This window comes from Stegodyphus dumicola, chromosome 10 (assembly GCF_044657685.1).
Source record: "Stegodyphus dumicola isolate Sdum_Otavi_A_Nest chromosome 10, ASM4465768v1".
Lineage (NCBI taxonomy): Eukaryota > Metazoa > Arthropoda > Arachnida > Araneae > Eresidae > Stegodyphus > Stegodyphus dumicola.
Window position 1 is genome coordinate 142,642,422 of NC_140777.1, and position 23,851 is coordinate 142,666,272.

The 23,851-nt window shown below is 30.4% G+C and overlaps 1 protein-coding gene across 2 annotated transcripts in view; it reads right to left on the reverse strand.

Moving 5' to 3' along the window:
- Positions 1 to 13,668, reverse strand: part of LOC118186859 (uncharacterized) — a 267,110-nt gene extending 253,442 nt beyond the window's left edge. For both annotated transcript variants that reach the window (XM_085825624.1, XM_085825623.1), the window contains exon 1: positions 13,217 to 13,668. The gene's annotated coding sequence lies outside the window, so the exon portion shown is untranslated. The remainder of the gene's footprint in view (positions 1 to 13,216) is intronic.
- Between the last annotated feature and the right edge of the window lie 10,183 nt (positions 13,669 to 23,851).

Here is a 23,851-nt window from a genome sequence, read left to right on the forward strand (position 1 = left end):
CTTATAATTTAAACTTTGTGTCTAAATTCTTTGCATGGACTTTGGGTTATGAACTTCTGCACAACAGTACTTTGGGCAAAAGTTCCTAAAAATGCATGGAAATCATCAAATATAAAAATAAAATAAGAGTTCATATTTTCAGAATCAAAGTCTTCAGATTTTACATTACCCCCAAACAGGCGTTTTTTTTTTAACATTTTGTGTGTTACCTTTATTTATTAAATATCATGTTCTTCGTACTTAAACCATAAAATTCAATTCAACAGAAATATCGCAAAATAATTTTAAAATGAGCATATCTTTAGAATTTCCCAATCCACTAAAATTCGCTAATATTAAAAGTGCCTCCAACATGGATCCTACGCACTCATTCTATTCTTCCAATACAGTGAAATTTCTGTTAATGAACCTAATTCGTTTCTGAAAGCCGTTCTTTGACAGAAATTTTTGTAAATCGAAACAATTTATCCCACAGGAATTAATGTAAAATGGATTAAGTCGTTCCTGGCTACAGATGATTGCTTATTTTGTAGAGACATTAGGTACGTTTTCAAAGCGGAAGAGATAAAAAATTAGCAAATGCCTTCGCCGGGAATCGAACCACGGACCTCTGGAATACTGACCTAGCGTACAGAACCACTACACCACGAAGGCACGTTAGGAAAGCAGGAGAAATACCTTATATACTCCCCTTTTTAAAGGGTGACTGGGGTTTTTAGGGGACCCAATCGCCAATACACATACACAGTTTAGCGCACAGTTTAGACACAGTTTAGCGCGCTGGTTTACACAGTTAGATACACAGTTTAGCACAGTTTAGCGCGCTGAGATAAAAATGTTTATTTTTCCGTACAGTGTCGCCATTGCTCTCTTTGAAATCGTTGAGTTTGGTAATCAAAAATTCGTTAAAGTGTTACAAAATATGAAATCGATAATAAAAGAAATTTAAATTCCAAATTAGGGCTTCCCAGATGCCCGTATTCAGTGCAGGATTACTTTATTCAAAATTGGATGGCTCTAGGTACCACTGTTTTATCACAATACGAGAAACGTACATACATTTATGCAGATTCTTCATTATTTAATTTCTTTAAATATAATGCAAGGCAATAACATTTGGTGGCAACATTCTGAAAAGTGATCGCTATTTATAGTGAATCAAAGCAAAATTCCAAAACGAAATTAACAGCTCTTATGGGCTAACGCTCTTTGGGCTATAAAGATGCAAAGTATTAAACAGATAAATTCGAGGAAAACATAATATGACTTTATTGTACCTGTACAAAGGGGGTGTAAGAAGAAGACAGCATAAGTGGAAAATGACGAGGAAGATGTTTTTGTTTGGATGAAACATTTCCTTCCATAAAATCATCAGATAATCCTTTTAGAGCATCTTCTTTCATCTTTACATTGTCTCTCAGCTCACCTTGATGCTTGAGACTCACTAGGATTCTAATACGCTATGTCTCACTACTCACTATGATTCATTAAATTTGCCAAGTCTTACCTGTTGTTACCTTCGCTTTAAAACGTATGTAAAGTGAGATATGGCGTTATGATTGAAATTTCTTATACTGATTTTACTACTGTTTTATCAGGGTAATACCTCTAAGTGAAAACTTTGCATGGTAGCCAATTTTGGGCATATTTCTCGAATTAGAGACTTCATCAGAGGTGATGTTCTTCCTTCATCTTTTTTCGAAGGTATTTCCTCCACAGTAGCCTTTGTTGCTCCTTCTAAAGTTGCTTTCTTATTCTGCTCTTTTTGTGGTACACTAGTAACTTCTCCACATCCTCCTTGTTAACGTTATAGTCTATCCTATGGTTTTTATCTAAAGACATAATATCATAATTAACAGAAAAGGTCTTAATTATCAAAGGGCTCAGAGTCTCTGCCTAGTCTGGCCATAATTTCTTCCAGTCCGAAGTCGTGGTCCTGTGTGTGATTTCCTACTAGGCATTGCTAATGAGAGTTAATCAATGGAAAGCATTAGTTTTTTTTTCAAAAAGATTTGAGTGCTAATTATGTATCAAAACTTACCTCAAAACATTTTTGAAAATCATGTTGGCCACTGGAGTGTTCATAATTAGAGACACCTTTAGTTATCTCAGACGTTTTTATTTAAATAATTTGTTCCTGAGATAAGAAGTTTGTAATCTGAGGTTCCCCTGAGTCTCAGCTGCTCATGCACTCATCATCTTAATATGCTTAAACTTTTCCAGCTTCTTGAAATCAGATTACCAAGCAGAGAAACACTGGTCTTATTAGTTTCACGAACACTTTGAAAGGTTTCTTTAAACGCTTCAAACTCGCTTCCGTAAGGATGCGTCGCAAATTAATGCTCAGTCATAATAATATTGGCTCTGCGTTGGAAAGCCGGATCTCCACCTTGCGCAAAACAAACGGTTTTTAAAACTAACAGCATATTTTTCCTCCAATGACGGCCTCTTGCCGTTTATAATCGTTGGCCTCTATTAAGGCCGGAAGCGGTTGTCTTTTTATGATAGAGGCACCTAATAGGTGAGCCATCAATGAATTCTATGAATTTACATCCATGCCTTTTTCGGGATTCGAACCTGCCTCCTCCGGAATGCCAATCAGAGTCACTAGCTACTTCCCTGTCTCTGCGGCCTAATAGCATAAATCGTAACTGAAATTTCAAGTGATATAGTACTCGAAATAGTACAGAATTGTCATCCATTAAAACAAGTTGCCATTAATATATATCAGCTTTGGAACTCAATTTTTGAAAATTTAATTTGTGTGATTTTTGAAACATCCGTTATTATATTATCAAAGATATCGGAATTGCTTATTCAAAGTATCACATTCTTTTTTTTTTTTTTTTACTATTACAAGTATTAAGGTTATTTAGTATGTATTCCTTAACGATTGCCGTTAAAAAAACTGCGAACTCAACGTTTTACCTTAGGGAACAATATCCAATCCATTTAATCATCTTTCTCAAGCTAAGCTCATGTACGTGAGGTTGTCTTCTAAGATATCCTTTTCTTTTTAATTGTAAAAAGAAAAATGTTTTTTGCAAAATGCGGAGTCATCCGCATGAAGCCGCCTTATAGTCGGACAATTATGATAGTTAAGTAGGACAGAGAACTTGACTATTTGCTTTTTTTAATCTAAAAAAGAAAGAGAAATGCTTACATTGCAGCAATTTGCTTTTTAGCGCATGATACTTAATGCTCTGTGACTTTTTAAAAGTATTATCATTCAGTTATTCGCGACTTTCTTAATAATATAATTAATAAATATACCGTAGGTTCTAAATAACTACTATAAGTAATAAATATTGTTACGAAATGTCCAGGTGCGGTAAGATAGCTTTCCCGCAAAGCAGTTCTAGGGTTGCCATAAAATGGCAAGGGATGGCAGGATTGCTACATTTGGCGAGAAATCGCTCATTTGGCGACAAAAATGGCGATATCACTTGGAAATTCAGCATTTTTATATTAAATATTGAGTAAAATACTACAAGGATAAATAAATTAATGAACATTCAATTTTATGCCAGGGCGCATCGTCTGAAATATAAAGCTGAGCCAAATCGCACTGTCGCCTGGTAGGTGCTCAAGGCTGCTACCATCGACAGGCGTAATCTCCCGCTGCTTGCCAGGAGGAATTTCGTGGTCTTGAGCTGACTACCTCAGACAAGTGAGCGTAAGCAACAACAACACTTTACGAGCGCACTTTGTATCAATATATTTCGAGGAAGAGAGACGCAAAATCCCTCGAAATTCCAGTTTTGTATAAAACAAACGTAATTTAGGATTAAATTTTGTCTTAATTTAAATTACTTGTGCTAAATTTAAGCAAACTTTTAAAATTGTTTTGGTGTTCATTACTTTTGTTATAGTTTTGAGAAGCCAAAACTCAGTTTGTCTCCGTTTAGCTGAGAGATATTTCTTATACTTCAGGGATTTTCCTAAAATTAGATATTTTACTTTACCTAGTTATATTGCTTGCAATGAACGCTACCTGAAAGAATAATATTTACACTATATTCGAAAATATTTTACATCATTTCAATCTTTTACTTTCAACCAAATCTTGCTTTTTAATCAAGACAGGTTTTGTTAATTTATCATACAAGTCAAATCCAAATAATTTGTCTACCCAGTAAAAATAATCATTTAGTTTTATTACCTAAATAATACCATTTTTAGCTAATAAATTTAATTGAAAGAAACTATTTCTTTCTACGTGTTACCTCCTGCAAAGCGAACGAATATATATCGCTCAAATGCAGTTATTGCTATTCGAAACTCCCCTGGGATTAGCACTCAGACTAAACGTGTCCAAAACATTTCTGCTCATTGCAATGAATAATGAAGTGCTTTTCTTTCTCCATTTATTTGTTGCTATCCAGTTTGGAATACTTATTATTTTTGCCCAAATGAACCGTTGTTAAACGTAATTACTCTTGCTTCCATCCACTCATTTAAGTTTTTAAAAACATTGAAAGTACTTGTAACTTTAGAGTTACAAGTACTTTGAATGGTAAATGAATGTTTTGTGTACATTCTTTAGAGAATGTACACAAAACATTCATTTACCATCATGTTATGTAATGGGTCCAAATATATTAAATTATGTGATTATATAAGGAAAATGTAAAATAATACATGCAGTGTATATTGTTTATTTATTTTTTACGTTCAATACGTTACCTCATATATATGTATTTAGATAAACACCTAATATTTAGGTTTTTTTTTGCGATGTTGGTATGAGTCAACTTCCTTTTGAATATCCTTCACGAAAGTATATCTCCTAAAGTAATATATTCTACAACCCAAGCAAGCTTTGCTATTAATCAGTTTATTAATCTAAACAATTACCATTCTTTGATATCGCGGATTTCTTCACCTCTTTCTCTTTGTTGCCATTTATTTTATTATATTTCTTTAGAATTTCCACAACCTTTATCTGTATCTAAACTATATTCAAAAATTCTTGCGAGCATTATAACTTTTCTTTACATTTGTCATTGTATATATTATATATCCACAAAAAAAACTTCCACAAAGTAACATTCACTAATAATCAGTATTTTAAAAGCACTGTGAAATTGAATTATTATAAGGCACAGTATAATGAAGTTGTGCAGCAATTGCAAACCAATATAAATTCTACTAACATTGTAACAAATTTTTACATTTGACGTTAAAAACGCTTTCTAAAACACCTAGCAATGTTTTGCAAAATATTTGGACATCCGCGTTACGTTCATTAAGTTGCCTTATGTAACTTTATTATATTGTATTTTATAAATAGTACAATTTAGTAAGCACTGCCATTTACCAAAAATGTTTTTAAATTCTTACCAAAAAAAGGTAAGATAATAACGTTTTAGCTAAAAATGAGTTTTTAAGTCTCGAAATGGAATTTTGCTTGGAATCATTTTAAATGCATCATTTCACTTTTTGTTGGAGTCTGTTTCCATTCGGCAAACTTTAAGCTATTTATCTTTAAATAAACTAAGCTATTTAAAAGCAATAGATGTAGTTCTGAAGAACATTCATTTCTTATTTTTGAATCAGCTTGAATTAAATAGTAAAAATGCATTTAATTTATGATCTATCTAATCAAAAATAATCAGTATTCTTATAGAATGACAATTTATATTTTTTTAATTTACTTCATATTTTGTAAAACTCTAATGAATTTTTTATTCATAAACTCGATGGTTTGAAAGCGAGCACCGGCAGCATCGAACGAAATAAAATATTTTCATCTTCAGCGCACGGGACTGTCTGTCCGAAATTCAAATGATATGCTGTTTTTAAATATTTTGTGAATTTGCTGTTGAACTGAATTTTATGTAGCATAACTGCTAAGAACAATATATTTATTTAATAAAATTAACATCCAAAACATTAATAATAAAATGGAAAAAAATTGTGTAAGCCATCTTACTAAGAAAACTGAACATTTGTATGAGGAACTGAGAAAAGACCGAAAAAATAGAGAATTGTATGCTAACACTTAAAACTTCATTGGGAATTCTAAACATGTGCTGCTATGCTGTTTTTAAAATTTTTATAATTTTTCTGTTCAGTTGTATATGGTGTAAGTGCGAAGATAACGATGAGTAATAATAAACTAAATATCCAAAACGAAATGGGTCTGCAGGAGTGAGTGAAAGAATAGACTGGTAGACAAGGAGCTCAGATCTAGAGCGTAAAACTTTAACAAACCCTTTTGAGCGACCGTTAAAATGTGAAACCTTTCAGAATTATTTTTCAAATTATAATTGCATTGCTAAATAAACCGAAGCAATTTAAAAGCAATAGAACCTACGCTTCTTAATAAATTTAAAACTTTGTTAATTCAAAGGCGCAATTCGCTCAGAAGCGCTATTAATTTCATTTTAGCATTCGATTCACTAAACGTTGATTCACTTTTCAGATTGTTGCCACCAAATTGTATCGCCCTGTGTTATATTTAAATAAATTAAATAATGAAGAATCTGCATAAATGTATGTATGTTTCTTGCATTGTGATAAAACAACGGTACCTAGAGCCATCAAATTTCGAATGACGTAATCTTCCAATTGAATATGGGCATCTGGAAGCCGTAATTTGGAATTTGAAATTTGTTTTATTATAGATTTCATATTTTGTAACACTGTAACTTATTTTTGATTAACCAACTCAGCGATTTCAAAGCGAGCAATGGCAACACTGTACGGAAAAAAAATTATCTCCAGCGCGCCAGAATGTGGATCGGAAATTCTAAAGATGTGCTCATTTTAAAGTTATTTTGCGATATTGCTGTTGAATTGAATTTAATGCTTTTAAGTGCAAAGAACATGATATTTTATAAATAAAGGTAACACACAAAGCGTTAAAAAAACGACCTTTGGGGTGTAATGTAAAATCTAAAAGCTTTCAGATTTTTTTTTTTAAATAATATAGGTACTCACTATAATTTAATGTTCTTAATTTTTATAACCTCTAAGTACTTTAATGAGTATTTGAAGCACTACTGTAATTAAAAGGAAGGATGTTTCTAACATCTTATTCTACGAACTTCGATATAGAGTCATTTGGTTTTTGTTTCTTACTCGAAACCAACAGTTACTTAGAATTCTTTTATCACTGAAGAACTTTTTAAGACATATATTTAAAGTATTTAACGGCATTTAAACTTATTTGTGCACTGAGGATAGAGATTTATGTAAAAGACGGCAGCAGAATTTTTTTTGATATTCTTGGTTTAAGAAATATCTGTAACAGTTAGACCAATAGTTAGCAATAATTAAACTCTAACGACCTTGATATCTTTGGCCACTGCCTGGAATTATCTAATAATATCAGTCGTCATCATTTCTGTGCATTCAAATGTAGGTCAGAATTAACTAAAAGAAATTTGAAGGACCTCTCTCTTCTCATGCTTTATTTTAACTTCAAAGAATTATAAAATATTTTTTATAATTCTGTATAATTTCCCGCAAAAATACTTTGTTTGATGTAATTATTTATCACTTGTGCTATATTCCTTAATTATACAAATCCTATGACATTTGCTTCTATTACCTCCAGAATTCTTAGAATGTAGCTTATTTGTTTTCAGGATATCTCCCAAGTACTTTCTTGATTCATCATTTTTTTTGTTTGGAATTAGTAATACTCATTGTGTATTGTCAATGTTTACAGATATTCTAATTTCTATTATCCTTTTCAAAAAAGATCTAGAATGCAAAGTTTCATGTAACTCATCTGAAGCTCTAAAATAAATAAATTTCAGTTTTCTTAAAAATTCTAACGTTAATTTTACTGAATCTTTTGCAGAAGAAATTTTTAATTTTTATATGTTTGACAGGTTATATATAAAACATACAATAAAATTTAAAGGATTGACAATATTTAGAATATTTAAATTGTTCTTTAAAGATAGTACAGCACTAAATTCAATAAATTCTGGTTTAGAAAACATTAGTAGATAAATGCATTGGCAACAATAGAAAGTAATAAATTATCTTTGTATGTATTTTTGCTTCATAACATGAAGGGTTATTGGTTATAGTCAAAGGAAAACTGGGGTTACTAATAATTGATATCAGTAAAACATTTCTCATAACTTAAGCTAGCTCAGTACGTTACAAACATATTTTACATTTTCATATAACTACACATTCTTATCAAGCATTTACCTATTATCAAGTGACTTCAGCAAGTGACGCTACGAAAAATTTTATCTTTCGAGCTATAGCGGTGTATTTATTATCGTGAGCAGAATGAGACAATATTTTCTTTCGTAATATTTTCATACTTCTTGATGGCAACAAGATTTTCAATAAAATAGCTGCTGTCTCAACAGAGGTTTCGTTGTTATTTTACAAATATCAGTATTTTATTGTTAATGTTTTGCAACATCCTTCATACAACTATAAATGAAAATAGTTCGGATGGTGGCAAACGAACTATAAGCGAACGGTTGGCGAATTAGACATTTTATGTAAAATTCCTATTATAAAAGTGTAAAAGAGATCATTGTCAGATTATAACAACTTTAAAATTTCTGAGATTTCTAATTTTTATATTTTCTTAACTTCAATAAATATATAATTTTAATTTAAACTCATATTTGTAAGGAAAGTTATGAGTCAAAATCTTGAATTCATCTAAGATTACCCACATCTAAGATTAAGTTTCATTTTATCCTCTTTAAACTTTCAGTTCCTGCCAGTGTCTGAGTGGTTAATGAGTGATGACTGCAGGTAGTTCGTTCTACACATTTGTTTCCATGGTTTTTCGATTTGGAACATGAATACAAGCCAATTCCTCTTAGAACGTTCACCAGGAAGGCATCCATCCGCTTAGGCAGATAGTCCTCGTGCGCTTTTCCATATTTTCGAAACATATAAATTCTACAGTTTTACGTTATTCTTCGAACATTTGTCAAATCTTACACCTGTCTTCTGCAAATATACCTACATAAATGTTTTAAAATACACCATTATATATCAATATAATGGGAATTTCCTTAATTTTTTAACACTTGTGGTAATTCATGCCTTATAAAATATGCTGATATTCATATTTCAGGAATTATTTAATAAAATCAGAAACTTTCATGATAAATAAACTTCTAAGAAGGGCAAGAAACTCGTAATGTGTAACCCTTAGCAACCTTCCCAAGAAGTAGTCAACATTAGGTACTTACTGCAAGCATCTAGATAAATCCTAATAATCATGTTTGAAAATATTAAAGTAATGAAAACTGTATCATCAAAAAGATACAGTTAACTCTAGTTCTTTTTAGTTTACAATGTGTTTGCTCAAAAACGTTTCAGGTTCTTTTTTAAGAAGAAACTCGGTTTATATTTAGTTATTCTGCTTGTTAGTACGTTTCCAGCCTTAGTGTTGTTAACAACAACACAGCCTTCAGCATTAACAGCTTTTAAAATTTAAATTGCACACACAATCTGAAGGGAAGAAATAAAGAGCTAAATAGAAATTTTTGTCATGGAAAATGCCAATTTGGAATTCGATTCTCTTTCCAACACATAAATCATATAGGAAAAACTACATTTAGCATTCCCTTTATATCTTGCATTCTAGGAATTTCCAACATAACATTAATAGGTATCCTATTTACATCAGGATTGTTTTCCAAAAACTCAATTATTGAAAACGTATTATCCTCAAAATTAGCCTTAAATCAATTTTAATAATTCTTTCCACCGGACTTACAGCTTCTTACTCAATTGGTATATGTTTAGTTTCCCTTAAATTCAACGTTAAATCATGTTTATTTTCCCTTAAACTCATATTAAACCATGTTTATTTTCCATTAACCTCAAACTTTAACCACGTTTACTTTCCCTTAAACTCAATAATAAAATATGTTTAGTTTCCTTAACCTCAACATTAAACCGAAGTTTTCGAATTAAATACATTTTCGTTATTAAAACCTTTATAAGTGTTTAAAACCCATCGCAAGAATAATTAACCCTAATTCGATAAATCAAACGTAAATTGTTGCATAAAAAAAAAATATCGAAACAAATTACAAAATCAACAACTCATCAAGTAAAACGAGTAATCAAAATAATTGAACAAAAAAAAAAAAAAAAAAAAAAAAAAAAAAAAAAAAAAAAAAGGGGGTAAAAAATATCATATAATTTCTCTTCAGAACTCTACTTGTTCAAGACACATTCAAGGGTTACAGATAGAATTCAGTACAGATAGAACATAAACATGCGTTACTCATATGTATAGTATATTAACATGCGTATGCATACATATAAATTATTTTCAAATTTCAAAGTTTTACCTTATTCTGGATTGTGCTAAAGAATTTAAGCTTCTAACATTATAAGTTCTTAAAACCTTGCTCTGACAGCAGGTAACAGGTCGCAGTCCCTTTTACGATTTGGGGATATTATCAGTCAGTTCTTAAATTTTACAATTTTATTGAAAGTTTTTGTTTTGTTTTTTCTAATTTTCAAACTTTTTGTTTTTGTTATTGTATCTTAATTTTCAGTTATAATTTAATTAATAATTTAATTAAATTAATTTCTCAAAATTAATTTATTCTTAATATTTTTTAAGAATTTATGGTTATGTACATAAAATAATGGATTAACTATCTAAAAGTAAAAATGTTTAATAACCTTTTAGCGATCACTGGAAGCTGTTGTAAAAAACGAATTTAATATGAAAATTAAAATGTACAGCGATTAATTAATGCATGTCAATCAGTTAAAGACTAGTGTAAAAAATTATTAGATGCTAGACAAGCAGGAAAAGAAATTAGCTTGTGGATATCCATATAAAACAGGAAAAAACGAGACTGTTTTAAAATACGTATAAAAATAGAACCTGCAGAACTTTTTTACTGTGAATTTTTTTACTGTAATTAATTTAATGTATTTTTTAATAGATTCTTCTGAATGAATTTATAAATGATTGTATTCTTTATTTTAGTACGCCTGTGAAAAGCAATATTTCAGCTTAAGCTTTATTAAATAGAAGTAAATTATGCGTTTTGTCTAAAATAAATAAAAATAAGTTTTGTTTTGTTTAATATAGAAAAACAACAACAAATCTGAAAGGGTTAGATATTAATTATTGCCCAAAAGGATTTGTTAAGATTTTATATGCTCTCGCTGAACTCGCAGTATACTAGTTTGCTTTTGCACGTACTCCTGTTAACTTTCTTTCTTTCTTTTTTTTTTTTTTTTTTTTTTTTTTGGTCGTTTTAGCTTTATTATTGAGCATTATTTTCTTCGCACTTTCGCCATATACAATTCAACATCACAATTAGAAAAATTTTAGAAATAGGATAACAGCATATGTTTAGAATTAATTCCCTATGCAGTGTTCAGTGTAGGCATATACTTTTTTTTTTTTTTTTTCATTTCATCATACGAATGCTCCCTTTTCTTGGTAAAATGGCTTTTAAAAAGTTTTTTTTCTTTTATTATTAAAATTTTGAGTGTTAACTTTATTTATTAAATATCGTGTTGTTCGCACTTATGCCACAAGAAAGTCAGTTCAATAGCAAAATCACAAAATATTTAAAAACAACGTATCTTTAGAATTTCCAATAGAGAATGTAGCAAGCTGGAGATAAATGATTTAGTCCGTTCGGTATTGCCACTGCTTGCTTTCATACCGTTGAGTTTGCTGATTTAAAGTTCATTTATTCAAAATTTTTAAAATAAGAAATATAAAAATCGAAATTCTAATTCGAGTTTTCAGGAGCACACGTTGGGGTAGAGGACTACGTTATTCAAACTTTGAAGCCTCTATTAATAGCAATTGTTTTCACAATTAGAGGAACCCACATACATTCATGCAGCTTCTTAATTATTTAATTTCAGTAAATATAATATAGGGCGAGAATACTCGGTGGCAACTATTTGAAAAGTGATTCGCCGTTTATAGTTAAGGTCGCAAAATCTGTTTTGAGACTAGTAGCCCATTTGTGCTTAATTAGTTTCAGGATTAACGTAAATAAGAACTTACTTTAATGTTTTATTTTAGTCGAAACCTAAATAAGTTAGTAAAAAAAAATTTGTTTAATTTTCCCGAGAGATGAAAGGAAATTATGTTCATTATTATTTTTTTTCCAGAAATATGTAGATTTTTTGTAGTAAAATAGTTCCGATAATAGAGTTAAATTAAAAAATTCATTAATTTATAAAATTCGCCTAAAGAAAAATTTTCAGCTATCTGAATGCTTTGAATACCCCGATGGCTCTTGGTTCCGTATAAATAGGGGAATTTTTCTGCATTTTTATTCTTCCTGTAAAATATGTTTCTCCTTACATATAGTAAGTTTACCAGAAAACAAATATTCAAACTCTTTTCATGCATTCCTTTCCGCTTTCGTTCTTTCGTTCCTGTGTGTATCTATTTAACACACGCATCACAAAATAATACAAGTATACACATCGAAGTAACGAAAATACTATCTAAATATTAATATAAACGCAAACATTCAATTCTTAATGCAGCATTAAAAAACGTTAATGCCTTTTCTAATACACCGTAGTTCGTAATAGTACAAATGCTGTAAGTTTTCTCAACCCATCAATAAAATTTAGAATTGATGAAAATTTTTGACATTAATCTAATTACTTTACTCTCTATATTTTTGACATCTGCTATTAATTACTGTTTTATAGCCAATATGGTAGTCTTATACACATTAATACACATTATCTTTCATAGCCACTATTTTATAACCTATATTTACTTATTTAGTATTTCATCAATAAATGACCCCTTAATAATATGCTGTAGTTCATTAATGTGGGTTTGTTCTTTTTATAGTTAATCTTATTAACAGTTCTATAATTTCTATAACATCGACATTTACATAAATCTGAATATGTTTATCTTAGAGCTTGTTATTATATACCAAAACAATATACTTGAAAATATTGAATTTTCATAGAAATGTTAACAATTCTTATTATTTCAAATTAAAAGGTCATTGGTGTTAAGTCTGAACTATAATCAGGATTATTTATTACGAACAAGTATGCTTTACAAAACTACTAACACATACTTACATAATGTAAAGCAGTAGTGAAAGCAAAAATAATACGATCTTATGAGATCATCGATGAGAATTTATAAATGAGGAATTTTTTTAATATTTGCGGTTAACTCTCATGCATACCTTTCTGAGACTCTGAATAATAAACTCATGCATACCAACATAACACAGCAACTTACCTTCTGGCTTCAGTGCTAGAATTTCAGGAATCTGTCCAGAAATCGCACGTTCCTCTCTCTTTCCGAAATCTGGAAATCATCATCTTTCTTTACACCCAATTCCATCAACCATTTGGCACTGGAAATCGGAAAATTACCTTCCAGAAGCATTTCTGGAAGTACATTTCTGATCAACATGATCGCCGCGCCATAGACCCAGCCTAGCAAGCATGTCGGATCCACACACAGAGAGAGGAGTGGTTGAAATACTACCGGAACTATTTCCCGCGAATTTGTACTGTGTACTATAGATATACTCCAGAAATACCGAAATTGCTTTTAATGTGGTAGGAGTGCTGATCTACATCACAGTTACCTCGATGGAGCTGTTATTTTTTTCAATTTCAAGTTCTTTATTTTTAATTTACTCTCTATCTTTACGATAGTAGCAACACCGCAGTCGGCGAGCTAGATCGTAGGGTTGCCGTAATACAACTCGGCGCCGGTTTGTTAGGAGGGAAATCGGGGAGGCGGTTTCCTCGCCAAGCAAATATTATGAAATATTTAACAGCTTTTTGAACGGAATAAAAAATTGTTTTGAGTGTTAGACGAAGGATAGGTGAACTCCTACCTACATTTAAATTTGATTCCGTTGTATTTGCAATTCAAAATAAGTGTCACAGATTTTTAAAATTTATAGCCTGTTGTATTTATACGTTTATTTTCAAAATAAAGTTTTCAAATCAAGTTATTTTATAGTGTTGTGATTTTAAATTGTTTTGCATGTATTATTAGTTTGACTAGAGTTTAAAATGAATAAAATTAATACTAAAAAATCTGATGTGTACACCACATGACTTCCTTGTACGGAATATTAAATTATACGCATTTGTTTCTTGCATTTCTTTTAAACTTATTGGATTTAATTAAATCTACTTCGCCGACAGCGCATAAACCACAATAGAATAAAGGCATTCTTTAAAATTCACTCTATTTGTTTAACATAGCGACACTCCGGCACTAGGTTCACTTAACAGTATTATATTTTATTCATATTATAACTCAGAATGCACAAAATGTATATCATTTAAAGAATTATCTGATCGTTGCCAAATGTTCTTTTCAAATACTACAATAAAGCTAGAACGATGTAAAAAGGAAATTAAGCAAACAAAACAAAAAAGAAACAGTTTTTCACAGACGATTGAATATTTCTCATTCAATTAATTCAGTTTTCACTTCGCGACAAGACAAAAATACATAAAAGTTTAAAGTATCTGTATTAAAAATTGCTAATTGTTAAAAATTAAATTACTAATTATTAAAAATTAAGTAAATCTTAAACACTTATTTCCTCGAAAAAATTCCAGAAAGGATTAAGCATGATTTAATTCGCAAATATAAATGAAGGCGTTATTTTTGTTGTTGCGAAGCTTAGTCTCTCTAGATTGGCAACAAATCTACAATTCTGCTGTTTCAAATGTAAACAAATATGTCCACCATGTTATTTAAAACTTAACCGCACTTAAACAGCTTTTAAATTGTTGATAATTTTACAAATATTGCTTCCAGAATTACGAAAGGCATAAAACCCTTAACCGGAAGATAAGAACAACATAATTCAATCATTTTTAAAGCAAAAAATGTACAATTTACAAACATATAAGAGTAAAGAATCACTGTGCCGAGTAACAGAGTGGATATATATATAAATATAGTATTTATATACGTTTGGTGCGGCCGATTGCAACCAAAATACGAGGTGCACATCTACATGTTATAGCAGTCCTATATACAAAATTTCAACGTTCTGAGGCTACTCGATTTTGAGTTATGCGAGATACGTACGTACGTTCGTACAGACGCCACGAAAAATTCTCTTCAGATTTAATTTTAAAGCAGTTTTATAATTTTTTTGAAGGAAGAGAGCCTTTTATTCTGCCCTTACCTACAGATATCGCGCAAAAACATCGTTAAATTGCATTCGATAGCGGTCAAAATGGATATTTTCGTTGAAATATGCTGCCTGAAACTTTTCGCGATTACAATACTTCCTTTAAGGAGAACATGCCTTACACGTTCATAAACAAAATGAAAATATTGCGGTAAAAAAAGCTAATGTACTAAATTAATATATTTAGTCATAATCTTTCTACTTGATACATGTTCTTGAGCCACACTTACATTCTTTCCATGTAGTGGGTTCAAACAATGTCGGCACCAGTAAATGCGCATCTCTATTTGGTGGATACAAAAATCTTTGAAACAGAAAGAAGCAGCAGGCCTAATTATTATCACAATTTCTTACAAATTTCTATATTTGCCGGTCACAATAAAACACGCAACTGTTCATCAGAATTCTATGTTACCATCTTTATTATCGTTCATCGTACAATCAGAGAGCCACTTTTGTCATTTTATCTATCAATATGGAAGGATTTATGATATCGCGTGATTCAACATCACTCGTGGCAGCTCGAGATTGGCTCACGCTGGTACGCTACAAACAACGTTCTAAACATGACCAAACAATGCGAAATTCTATATATGCCAATCTACGATGTTACACATTTGATTGGCATCCATGAATACCAAACAAATATGCAACATTTGTGGGAGCCACGCTTATTTTCGAAAGCACTACTTTTAAAGGACATCAAAGGAGATTCAAAACAAGAACTTTCTCTTCCAATGATAACCTGCTACGTTACTGAATTAATGATTAGTCTCAAATAATACATGTTTGAATGCAAGTCAAATAGAATGCCCGCAAACTGTTTGAATGCATGTTTGAATACCCGCAAGCTATATATATGTACCAAGATCAGGCGATGTCTGAGCCATTTTCATTCTCTTCAGTATCTCATATTTCTTTAAGAATCCTACGGCAGTCTAGGAACACTATGAAAAGCTACGTTTAGCTTGGAACACGAATCCAGTATCGTACTACCAGAAAACCGGCCCACAGGCATAGATTATAGTCTCATAATTTGCGCTTGAAGTGAGCATAATGAATTAAATCTGAACTTTTCCTCTTTATTTGGAATTTGATCTTTTTTTTTCTTTTGGTTTACATATTATTTGCTCTCGCTTTACAGTAAGTGATAGAACCATGGTCAACTATCAGTTGATACAACTATCAGTTTATCGGATGAAGATTAACCTGGTGTAGGATTTCCTATGTGAATTAGCCGGTTTTATCTTAAAAATTTTAATTTCTGTGGAAATGATGGAAGTATTACTGGCATAATCAAGTAGTATAGTGAAAAACTGTCTAAAGCAGCATCCATCGTGCTTGACACAGAAATCCTTAGGCCAGGAATTCTTTCTAATGGTGGTCTGTGTATTGGAAATACAAAACCAAAAGATGATGTGTACACCACATGACTTCCTTGTACGGAATATTACGTATATTATACCAGTTTTTGCCTGCGTGTCATTTAAACTTATTTCCTCGAATTTCATTAGAGACATATTTCTCATTCAATTAATTCAGTTCGCACTTCGCGGCAAGGCAAAAATACATAAAGCTCAACATATCTTCATCAAAAATTGAAAGATATCGAAAAATATAAAATATCAAATACACTTAAAACCATTAAAAAACAATTTTTACAATTAAAATTACAGTTTCTACGCAATAACAAGCAATTCGGCCAGCAGGCAAGAAGGCAGATTTTTCAGCGCACAATATTAAAAGTTTTCTTTTGGTCCCACTCCACAAAAAAGACACTGAAGGTGCAGAAAGACTTAATTCACTATTTTGCTCAAATTTAAACAAATATGGCTGCTATGGTAAGAAAAATTAGGCTTAGCCGTATTTAAACAACTTTTAGATTTTTGATAATTCTACAACTACTGCATGCAGATTAGCTAAAGGCATAAACCCTTAACTGGAAAATAAGAGCAATATAGTTCAATCATTTTTAAAGCAAATTAAGCAAATGCGCAATTTACCAACATATAACAATAATAAAAAAAGCTCAGGTCAACGAGTCGAGTAATAGAGTATATATATATATATATGTATATATATAAGGTATAACAAAATATGATAGCTGCTTTAAAAAATAACTGGCGATCCCAAATTAACATTCTAAATTTGGTGTTCTCCCCTAAATTCATCGGTTCTCCCAAATTCGGGATTTTTCTACGTTATGTAACGCTACTAACTAACCAATCATAGATTAGCTGTACTTGTACATCAAACTTGGTATAAATACTCTAGCAAGGTAATTACGTCACACTTTTTCTAGCTTCCGATACTGCTAAAATATCTCCGCTGCTCTGCTTCTCCGTCTAAAATGCCCGCATCTTAGTTTTAAGAATCAATGTAAATGCCAATTTGTTATATTTCATTATGGCTTTCGGAATTATTACATATACATATATACATTTATATACTTTTGGTGCGGCCGACTGCAACCAAAAAGAGAGGTGCGCAACTACATGTTATAGCAGTCCTATATGCAAAATTTTAACGTTCTGAGGCTACTCGTTTTTGAGTTATGCGAGATACATACATATACACGTACCTACGAACGCCACGAAAACATTCATTTCAATCTATTTTAAATCAGTTTTATAATTCGTTTGGGGGAAAAGAATCGTTTATTCTGTCTTTACGTACGGATGTCACGGAAAATAATCGTTAAATTGCATTTGATGGCGGTAAAATTGGATATTTTCTTTGAAATATGATACCCGGAATTTGCCGTGATTACAATACTTACTTTACTACGTACAAGAAAGTAAAAATGAAAGGTTTCAAATTTTAATGTTCGCTCAAAATGGTTTGTTAATTTGTGTATGCTTTCACTGACCTCGCAGTCTTTCTCTCTATTGTTAAACTCCCTCCTACTAACCAGTTTTTGTCCTTTTTAGCTTTATTATTAAGCATCATTGTCTTCGCACTTACGCCATATACAATTCAACAGTAAAATTAGAAAAATTTTAAATTAGGATAGCAGTATACATTTACAATTTCCGGTGTAATACTGAATAATGGATACATTTTTCTGTTTTTTTCCCCTTTCTCTTCTCAGTTTAATCATACCAATGTTCAGCTTCCTTACTAAGATGGCTTTAAACACTTTTCCTTTCCTTTTATTATTAACGTTCCGAGTGTTACTTTATCAGTTTTTGAGTGTTACTTAACGTACTGAGTGTTTACTTTATGAACTAAATATCTGCACTTACTCCACGAAAAAATTCGATTTAGCAGCAAAACCACAAAATATTTAAAAACTGTGTATCTTTAGAATTTCCAATGGATAAGTCAGCGCGCTGAACATTAAAATGTTTTATCTCAGACCAATTTTCCTATTAGGGTAAAAAGAAAAGGAAAGAAAGAAGGAAAATTTCTGAAAGGGTTTCAGATCTTTAAAACCAAAAAAGTTTGTTTTAAAGCTTAATGTGATTTACCAGTAGAGATTAGCGATAGAGATGGCCCAGGTGGCAAAGCGAAACATTTTATAGGATATTAGATGAGTATGCATACATTCAGATAACATGGGAAAGTTTTATAGCTATTGTATATTTAAAAAGTGAAAAAAATGTGTAATATAATTCTATAAATAATTAATATTTTTAGTTAGATATATCATGAATTAAATGTATTTTTATTAAAATCCATCAAATGAAATGTAAAAGAATAATATTTTTAAGAAATACATTTATTATTTTAAATAGCTTAGTTTGTTAACTAATTAAAGAGAGATTTAATATGAAAGAATAACATATTATGTTTTTGCTAATGGCAACAGACTCGAATGAAAAGTGAAATAACGCTTTAAAGTGAGAAATATCGTGTTTCGAGGCTAATATTTCTTTTTGTCTTAAAAAATGAGCGAGATGGCAGCAGTGAAAATAGATGATGTCATTGCAACAGTTTGTATTCATTGCATCTATTTGCGTATATGAGTTGTAACTATTGATATCAATGTAATAATTTACATTCATAACAGTACGTTACGTAGTTTAATTGCACATAATTTGGAAAATGTAAGCATCTTTTAATTATGAGTATGCTTTAAAAGTAGATTACTGAATCAAAAAAAAATAAATCAAGCTCACAGTTACGAATTCTCTGCTTTTCATAAATATTAATCCTCAAGTTCTGCTTTTTCATAAATATTAATCCTCAAGTTCTCTTGCAAATATTATTCTTTTAATGTAATTTATAACTTTGCTTCTTCATTTTCATTGATGTTTATTATTTCATTATATACAGCCTGTTCTTTAAGCAACCAAATAAATTTATACTAAACCAAATATATTTATAAATAAATAAATGAAGATAAATATTATTAATAGAATTTTTTTGTTAATTTTAGCACGAGCATATTCCTCTTTCCTGTGTTTTTAAACTACCTTCGAATTAACCATGATTTTAATTAACTGTAAATATACTTTCGGATGCTATTCCGGACAGAATTCTTGAAACAAATGGTTTAAAATATAATCATAATGGGTAGCTGACTGTATTATAAATTAATTACTCAGTTTCTAACTTTAAATAATCCTGAAAATTTTACTATCTTTGAAATTTTGATGTATTTAAAACTTCTGAAATTAAGCTGTATAATTAATTTGTGTTAAAAAAGCAGTTTCTTAGTTAAGTTAATAATAGATGTTAACATTTATTGCTACGAGATACTTAAAGACTTTTTTCTCTATGGCAGATAACGCAAAGAACTCTTGAGTAATTCACCAGAAATCTTGTTGTTTCTATTATAAGAACGAAAAATAAATAACCTAGACATGATGAGTAATAATTTCCTAATGACATATATTAACAGTGCTATCGGATAGCGAAATTGGATATAATAGAACTTTGTGAATGAGGTCACTATGCTGTTTTCATGAATACAAAAAGATGTGAGGCAGAAGAGAAAAAAGCAAAAATTTTCTTTTGTTAAGAAACCTCGCAACTTTCTTGAATATTGTATTAAAATAAGTTTTTATTTATTGTGATTCACTCCTAAATATTGTCCTTATTACATTAAAGCTAAATGTTTAGATTGCATTATAACAATTTCATTATCCAAATGCTAATATTTGCTAATTTAACTATTATAATTTTATGTCTTACCCAAACTGTAATAACACAACCTTTTCTTAACTGCGTACCATTGAAGCGAGTGAACACAACAGTTTAGGTCATCTTGTTTAATTGTTCATGATCTTACAAGGACTGTTTATCTAGCATTTGAGGTTTTGAACGCTACTGAGCGCAGTTTTATCAAAATTTATCGAAATTAAAACTAAAACTTTTAATTATAGTTAAAATAAAAGAAATCTACATAGTATTGCTGGAATTTTTACTATTTTGATATCGATTAAGTGAAGCTTTGCAATTTATTAAATATACAATTATTTTTAAAATAAATTAAGCTGTTTAATTTAGCATTTTTTATTTAATTTAGCACTCACGAAAGCTTTATTTGCGTATTTTTGAAACTTCCCATTGCAGGAAAATTGGTTAATTAATCAAAACATTTCACCTGTTTTCTTCGTGACTGATTAAAGTTACTGTAATAATTATGTTTCAAAAAAAAAAAAAAAAGAAACATGTTAAAAACAACCATCACACCGCTTCTCAATTACAACTACGCATTCTTCTGTTTTTTAATCTTGTTAGTCCTAATCTTGATGGAAAGTTCTTTTTTATTTGCATTATATATGAAACTTATCTGTTTTAATTCCATTCTCTCTTACAAATGTCCTTATTTGTAAATCTTTCTATAATACAGTTATAATTATCTTTGTTAAAATGTTTTGTTCATAATCCACATGTCTCAGATATATTTCCGATTTTTATTAAATCATCACTATGAATTCGTTAATTATCTCAAAATTAAATAAGCATAATGAACCTCTTCGGGGCTCTTCGGGGATGGATCACTTTCCTAAGATGATCCTCTCTGAATACCTCTACTATAAAGTGATATATCATCATCTCTGAAGAAATTCGAACTCATTGAAACCGTAGGTCATCATCTTCGATTGAATTCACTGCGTACTTATACACTTGAATCGCAGCTTAGACGTTCACGAGAACAGTTACAAATTAAAGGTTTATGATAATCACCAACTTAAAAATACAATTTTAAAATAAATGAATAATACCTGCAACATGCAGTTTGGCAATGTAGTATAAAGGCTCCTGCAATTATTTACATCTTATTGCAAACAATAAGATACATTTATATGCCTATTCTTTTTAAATAAGCATAAGTTAAACATCATGATTTTATATATAAATTACACTCAATCAGACGACTTCTGAATGACTCTTACTTACTTCCTAAATATTAAAAGTATAAATGTTTAGTTTTTGTTAATTTAAGCAGCAAAAATTAAGAAGATTATTAGGTATACAAAATCAAGCAACTTCTGTACGATTTTTGTTTGCTACACAACAGCTTCAAATCAAAATTTTCAGTGTTTACTAGTTTCAACAGTTAAGGAGAAAATTTTCTTTTCCCATGTTCTCTTGCCCCTTCCTCGGACATTTTACATAAAATTTCCTTTTAACAAAATAACTGGAGCGAGAAAATAAGTTCAGGAGGAGGAAAAGGGAAAATATTTTGAAGATTAATTTACTAGCCAAAGGAGAGGGAGGGAGAAAGAAAAAAACTCTTTTTCATTTAGTAATGTATAGATGGAAAATTTCCAAAATGTTTTTGGTTACGAAATTAATCTTTTTAAGATCGTATAATTTTAAGCGTAAAATAAAATAATTCATAGAACAAATATGAAGCCATGTCTCTTCTAAAATATTTAAATGAAGAATTCAAATAATTTATTTCCAGAAGGATTTTTATATCTTTTAGATTCCTTTCAAGCAGACATTTCAAATAGACCTCACATTTTTTTTTTTTTTGTTCGTGAATATTGTTTCGGTATCATAATGAATTTGTTGCATTTGTTTACAGCTGTACTTTCATCCTCTTTTTAACTCTGCTCCTCTTTTGTTACATTGCTAAATTACAGGAGATGCTGACGAGGAAGATTTCAGAAATTGCTTCGCAATAAACAAATCCCTGTCAGAAGCCTAAAAACTTCAGAAACGGAATTTGGGTACTCCTTTCAAGTTCGATTTACTAAACCCAAAGGTAATGGTTGTACGAGAGCTGGTAGTTATTATGTAAACATAACGAATGTGTATAAGAATCTGGTAGTATATTATGTAATTTTACGGAACGTGAACGAGAATGAAGCAGTCGACTACATAAAATGTATTGTAGAAAGCATGTTAAAAATCTACAGGAGCAGAACTCGATACTCCATCCAAATTCCACTAACTACAGTTGAGCATAATGGTTGCATGAGTTTATGGTAGTATAGAACGTAAACGTAATGAAGTGTGCGAATATCGGGCACTGTATTATGTAAACGTACGCAGTCTACAAAGGCCTATCAGAGACCGAAATGCTATATTCTGCAACATCGACCGAGTTTGAAGACCGAGATCGAGTAATTGCAAAATCTGGTCATGTATAATGTAAGCGTTAGAACATGCTGGGGAATCTGGTAATATATTATGCAAACATATGCAATGTACAAATGCCTTTCGGACGCGGAGAACTATGGTACTCTACTCAAGCTCCAGATTTACTGCAGCTGAACAAAACGGTAATCTGATAATGTAAGGGTAATGAAACACGGCATTATGTAATTCGATTACAGGGGCATCTATTATAAGCTAAAGCTCTAATGTTATAAACATAACGGAAGCCGTGTTAAGTTTCACACGTAAACTCTAATTAAGACATATGTTTCCTTGGGTAGGTAGAAATGAATTAATTTGTTGCAATTAACTAACAAGCTAAGTAACTGAATATATTAAAATGTGCCAAGGTTGCGCAATGCATAAAATATTAAAGTAATAATAAAAATATCATTATTAAACGTCCATTAGTTAACCTAATCAATTAATTTACTTTGAACCGCAGTCCGTAATTATGAAAATGTCATAATAACGGAGCAGGTGTCTAAAACATTGTTAATTAGATAATTTTAAAATCTTTTGAACTAGATATATTATCAATTGCATCGGTCTGAGATATTATCAAAAAATAAAATAAAGTAATTAAAAAGTAAAATTATTGAAATGATTTATATTCAAAGAAACGTGCACTTCATTTAAATCACTTTGTTCACATTCCTCTGCTTAAATTTAAAAATTCAGTTGAAGATCTTAATGAACCTTTTCTCATGATTGGCTAATTATTTAGCCTAAACGTTCTAGTAGCTAAATGTAATGTAGGCAAAAAAAAGAGCAAAAGAAAACGATAGATATATTTTATGTCAAAATTCAGCTTTTAGCATAAACCTAAACCTTAAATTTCAAACCATTCAATAAAAGTAAAAATATTTTTCGAGACGGAGGTAAAAATGCCGTGCCACAAAATACCATCTGTTTTGAATGGTGTGTGATAAAATATTGCCTGTGTCAAAATCCTCTTTGACAAGAAAGGTTTCAAAATATATAAACTTGCTGTATTTGAGTCAAAATAGTTAGACTTTATCTTTATTAAAATAAAATTTTGGAAGAAATTTCAACTAATTTAAACTGCATATATTCTCATTATTTCCTGTGGGTATTAGAATTTAAGATTTTAGAATCATTTCTTTAAAGGAGCTTTTTCC